Genomic DNA, 6387 nt, shown 5'->3' with positions numbered 1-6387 from the left:
CTAAAATAAAATCTATAGATATAGCATACTGAAACAGTTCAAGCATACAACAATGTTTAAACGTTAAACCTAGATAAATGTGCGCTATATCCAATAGTTTGTGTGGAGAGTGGAAGCTAAAAGCGCAGGACATGGAGGCACCAGGGCAATTAATTGCATTTTTTCAATGGAAACAATTTACGCCGTAATTTTTGCTCATAAAGGTAAGAGTAATGCATCATTCGAACTGTAAAAGGTCTAAAAGGGTTTTATTTGTGTGCACTCACAATATCAACAAAACGTCGTGCTTTTAAGAAAACAATGATGCGCTTTCTGCCGTCTGGTCTTGAACAGGAGCGCTTCACAAAAATGTATTGGTTCATTTTTGTGAAGCGCTCCTGTTCAAGAAGATACGGCAGAAAGCGCATCATTGTTGTGAGTGCACACAAATAAAAGACCTTTTACAGTTCCGAATGATGTATTACGCTTACCTTTATGAGCAAAAATTACGGCGTAAGGTGTTTCCATTGGAAAACAAATGCAATTGATTGCCCTGGTGCCTCCATGTCCTGCGCTTTAGCTCTCTGCACAAACTATTGGATGCAGCGCACATTTATCTACACTCCCGGATTTTGTTTTAAATAAACGTTTTTAGCTGTCTTTAATTATTCGTTCTTGTTTTTGTAAAACACGTCGCCATTACTAAATATAATTAGTTATTTGAAGTAATCAGACGAAATATTGCATGCAGTGATAATGTTTAGTAGAGATTGCTTAATGTGTTAAGTTTCTCTAAGGGGGAGGAGCCCCATTCGAACAGGTCTGCGTGAGCGCGCGATGTTTGAAGAGACCTGAGACCGGTTGATGATGCACGCGATGGATTTGGAAAACATCATGAAACGGTGAGTGTGTAAATTAGCTTCTTTCTCTTGATCTTTCTGGGAAAATTGATCATCCAAAAGACCGGTCCGATGACAGCGTTACTGTAGTTAAAGCTAAAGTAGTCTTATAGGCCTAACTTGCTGATCGACGGTTTTTCCCCTGTCGGTTCACCGAAGCTATAACGTAATGTTAATATTAAAATCCGTGTTTCTTTTGGTTCACGGTTAAGAGAAGTTCAGCAAGTGTGTTTCTGCATGTTCAGTTTAGCTGTGATGTTAGTATTTCATTACCCTTAGCTTCAGTTGTTTAAATCAGCACGTGTGCATGAATTAGCTTTTTGTTAACGCTAGTTTGTCTCTTAGATATATATTCGTAAATAATAACTGCAACTGAGTTGTTAAGCTTAAAGTGATGTGTATATGCTAAACATTTATGCTAAAAGTTACAGTTAGTCTTGAAATGTAACACTTTTTTTTCTCTGTTTTAGGTGTTCATGGAGTTGTACAGGATTGTGGGCAAGAATCTCAAGCAATCATCTAACTGAGATATTTCAGTCTAAAGAGGGAATGCTGGGCAGCTGTTGACAGCTTTCACAACAAATCAAGGTTAGTCCATATCCATTATAGACTTGCATTGCATTGTTTTTCACAGCTTAAGTAATGAAAATGTATCAAAAGTTTACAATATTGGTTGTGTAATACAATCAAAATTGTGCCTGACTGGTTCTGCTTTCTTGTGATCATTTCTTTCATTTTAGTAATCGATTCATTTTACTCCCCAGCAGACTAAAGAGCCAACTGATACTAGGTTTCTGGTGCTCAGAGGGCTCCCTTTTGCCCTTTGTGACAACCCTACAGATTTCTACAAAGTATGCTTTGTAAGTAACCACTGTTTTCTCTCAGAATATCTAACAGGACATAAAACAATAATTTCACCATTAATTGATAGTTCCTGTGTTTTATAAAACCTCTGAGAATAAAACATAAACCATTAACTTAATACAATAGCTCCTTTAACCTCTTTGGGTGATCTGTTTGTTTAAAGGGTTAGTTCATCCAATATTTGCTCAACCTCATGTTGTTACAAACCCTTTAGAATGAATTTTTGAAATACCAATTTTAAGGATAGTTCACCCAAAATATATATATATTTTTAAAGTAATATTTAAACTTTAAACAAGATTTTTAGCTGAAACTGTGGTCCTTGGTAATTGATATAAATCAAATCAATGGAAATCGTCATTTCTGATAGTTAAAAAACATGCAAGGTTTTTTTTTTTTTTTCCTTTTTTTTTTTTTACTCCAAGTGATGGTAGCCATTGACTTGCATTAAATGAATTACCAAGAATCAGAGTTACAGCTAAAAATCTTTAATGTTTTACTGAAGAAAAACTCGGATGGTGGATGGCCTGAGGGTGTGGAAATTAACAGCAGATTTAAATTTTTCCGTGAACTTTTTTTTTTTTTTTTTTTTTTAGTGGAACATCATGGGTTTTTGTCCCTCCATTAAAAGTCTATATTACCAAAATTTAAATAATCATTTTGAGGAGATGACTATTCATTTAATTAACTCCAGCAGTTGTAACAAATTGCTTAACATTATTTATGGTTATATAATCAGAAATTTCATGATTGTGCTCTTTCGTTGTTAGGACTCTGATGACGATTACTCATTCCACCACCTGGACATTGGAATCATCCTCACTGAGTATGAAGGTGATGTGCTCTCATCCTCTCTCCGTCTCAATCCAGCCTCATTGAAGATCATCATTGAAGGAGATTTTGTGATGGACAGTATTGAAGACTTGTCAAAAGCTATGTGCATTCTGTATGGACTTACACACTGCATCTCAACTATCCTAAATCTATGAAGAACACCTTCCAGATCATCCAACAGGTACTTCTCATGTTGGGCCACAGTGAACTAAAACCCAGGTTGCAAACTCTGAAAAATTGTCCTACAATGTTAGGAAATGCAAGAAGCTTCAATGAGAAGTCACTTGTGTTCTGCCGTACGAGACATTAAAGTGTATTCTGTCTCTGCATATCAGTGCTGTTAGTGCTCAGTTAATGTGTGTTCACACAATTCTTCAGCCAAGTTTAAAGTTACAGAGACTTGCCTCTGTTTCAATTTAAGCCCAGTTGTTAATGCACATCCAGGCATTCACAAGGGATATAGCATATATTCTTGAATACTGTGTTCATGTTTCTTCTACAAAATAGTTACAATTGTTAACAAGCTGCTCCAAAGCTTATTTTTCTTGTCTTGTGGCTGACAAGTTTTATGTATTGTCGTGCTACCATTTCTTTGGTGAACAATAATAAAAAAAAAAAAAAAAAACATTGGTGCATTGACATCTGTTTTTCTTTTTTCCAATTTATATGAAACTAAATGTTTAATACAATAAATCTCAAAATCTATGTCTAATTACATGACATTACATAAATGTGTCATTACTTAAAAACATTTGTTAATGTTATTTGCTAATATATGTTTTTGTAGTTGTAACTTGAAATAGCTATTTTATACAACCTATACTCCAAATAATAATAATTGATGTGAACTAATGATTTTGAGTAAAGATTACTAATGTAAACCTGATTTGTCTACTGCATGAACTTAAGGTTCTATGTTAATACAACTGAACAGGTTTAGTTTCACCCTGTGTAAAAACTAAAATGGTTTCGTGCAACGGGTTTCCTCGCAAATTTCTAGTAAAGTCAACTAATCCGGGTTAAGAGTGTAGGTTTAACGTTTAAACATTGTTATATGCTTGAACTGTTTCAGTATATCTATAGATTTTATTTTAGGCAAGTCCTGATGATTTGAGAAGGCTAAACTGATCAAACATAGGCTATATGATCATCCTGCCGGTCTGCCGCTGGCAGCTTGGTCGTTACTTTAAGAAAGAAAAAACGTATTTAACGAACAAAAAAATGCTCCAAACATTTTTCTAAATTAACTTGAAAAACGGAAAAAAAATAAAATAAAAAACCAAACGAAATATAATCACTTTGCCATTACCGACTCGGTCCGGTATTTCTGTTAAACTGTTGGACACGTGAGCGTCTTGGCTAGGGCCTAAATTTGAGGCCTGTGCAGGCCAGGGGTGCGTTTCCCGAACAACGACGTAACTCGCTGATTAACCACCAAAGTACGATGCATTGTTTTGGAAACGAACTAACTAGTCACGACTGTTTCCCGAACACGGTCGCATCTCCGTCGTTTGAACCATAGATAAATATATATAAACACTAGATCTCTTAAGGAGGAGTCACTTCCGGCATCATAGGGCGGCCATCTTGCCACAGGGAAGCTTTCTGGCAAGTTCTGAGGTATCTGAGGTAAGATGAGTGATCAGCACGAACATAAATCTTCTTATCTCGCTGAAATCTTGACGGATTTACAAACGGTTTGGTTTCTTACAAACGTTATTAACGTGGCTATAATTCTGAATGCTGTAACATGTTGAAATTGCAGATTGTTATAATTATTCATATGTATGCAGTGTCATAACTACATCTCTGACGTTGATAACAAATCAAACCGTTTGAAAATCGGTAGATAATTGAGCAAGTTATGGTTATTTAAATAGTACATGCTTCATACAACACAATGTTACGAGTGAGCGAGCACCCTGTGGCAAGATAGCCGCCGTGTGCGGACGTCGACCTCCATTGGCCAACAGCGCGTACGAGGTATCTAGTGTTTATATATATATATATATATCTATGGTTTGAACCACATTGGTTCAGCAACATAGGTCCATTGGTAATGACGTCACACGCATGTGTTGGAGGAATAACTTCTGTTATTTAACTGATTAGAGATCTCTAAGATGCTGCTGTATTGAACGGCACCTACTGACTATTTACTATTTTTTGTTCCCTGTCATTTTGCTTTATTTGATGTTTGATTCATCGCGAGTTCCCTCTTACGTCACACTCCGGGGTTCCCTTAGGCATTTATGCACAGGCTCACTTTTCAAAAATGGCACTTACAAAAATACATAATTAAAATGCATTTTATATTTAGATAGAATGGAAGATACAGATAGTACTGCATGTTAGCTTGCTTGTTGTGCCCAATAACATATTTATTTAAGCCCATATATCTTATTAACAAGAAACTATGCTTCTAACTACAGGTCGAGGGCTGCAGTTCCAACCACGCAAGTTTGTGACGCTGATTGCGAACGTTCGTTTGAACTAGGTTTCGAGAAACACCGAATCGTTGAACTATGCTGGTAACGACGGAACTTGCGACCATAGTTGGCCAACGATGCTTTTGGGAAACGCACCCCAGGGCTCTACCGGGAACGCGATCGCGATTTCTACCGAGAGGGGTTCTACCGGAACGTGATCTGTACGGATGGGGGAATCCAACAACCCACAATCCAACAATATTTTTTTTCGAAACACACACACTTTTTATAGTCTATGACACACTCTCACACACAATATCCTGCTCGCACTTGCCCATTTAATGGCAGAGAATGTTCTCATTTTTTTTCTTTTCTTTTTGAAGCAGGTGCAAATCTGTCGTAAAATAACTTGTGGTGTATATTCCACAACAACCGAAATGGCAAGTTTTTACTTTTCACGAGCCCATATTTTGAGATACCAATTATAATCAATTTTAATAAAATACAAGACTACACTATAAAAGTATGTATTTTGATATATCTGTTCTCCGGTTTCTTGCATGAATTTTATAGGCCTATTATACCCAATTGCATTCTTTCCTTTTTTTCTTTCCTAAAATTTTTATTTTGAAATGAATTAAGTAATTATTTACTTAATTAAACAAACAAACTTACTGGGCGAGCAGGGTACACTGTAAAAAATGACTGTGATTTTAACGGTAAAAAACTGTGAAAATGCTACAGTAAAAACCTGTTAAATGGTTAATGGTAAGTTCCTGTAAAATTTACAGGGAAAAAATTGCATTCCCTGCTTTGCATTTCAGATTTTATTTGAATTTGATGTTTTTTCTTTGAAATAACTATGTTTCTTCTTAGTTTTTTTCTAATCAGTTATGTTTATTAGGGTTGTATGTTACATCTGACGTTGTTAAATTAATGTTTATTGCATATTTCAGTCTCACCATGATGGTGTTTAGTGCTTGTGTGAATGACACTGTGCACCTTCTGTATATGTTATTATTTAAAAGCTGCTTGTGATGGGCTTTATCACAGAGCGCTTTATTTTGAGAGTTGTTTAAGTGAGAGAACATCTGTAACTTTGTCCAGACTGGGGGAATTGTAATGTTTCATAATTTTTTATGCAATTTTTTATTTTATTTTTTAAGTATAGATTTTTGTTTGTATATGCTGTCAGATATAGTTTTTAGAAAGAAAATCGTAATCGGCAAAAATCGGTATCGGCAGGTCACACTCAGAAATCTGAATCAGCCAAGAAAATTGCAATCGGTGTATCTCTAGTGTCAAACTTTATACGTTTGTAAGTTTAGAACCATTTGCCACACTTTTAGATCACTGGTAGACTCTGATGGCAGTTTTCATTG

The 6387-nt window shown here is 35.7% G+C and overlaps 1 long non-coding RNA gene across 2 annotated transcripts; it reads left to right on the top strand.

The window, feature by feature from the left end:
- The first annotated feature begins 590 nt into the window (after positions 1–590).
- Positions 591–3122, top strand: LOC131533914 (uncharacterized). 2 transcript variants are annotated; one of them, XR_009269235.1, is made up of 4 exons: positions 591–881; positions 1349–1466; positions 1643–1738; positions 2513–3122. It is a non-coding gene; the product is annotated as an uncharacterized LOC131533914 (long non-coding RNA). The 2 variants fall into 2 exon arrangements; XR_009269234.1 differs by having other exon boundaries at positions 591–1466.
- The last annotated feature ends 3265 nt before the right edge of the window (positions 3123–6387 follow it).

The sequence above is a fragment of the Onychostoma macrolepis genome, chromosome 25, assembly GCF_012432095.1.
Source record: "Onychostoma macrolepis isolate SWU-2019 chromosome 25, ASM1243209v1, whole genome shotgun sequence".
Classification (NCBI taxonomy): Eukaryota; Metazoa; Chordata; class Actinopteri; order Cypriniformes; family Cyprinidae; genus Onychostoma; species Onychostoma macrolepis.
The sequence above is the reverse complement of the archived record's forward strand: the minus strand, read 5'-3'. Positions and strand labels throughout refer to the sequence as shown.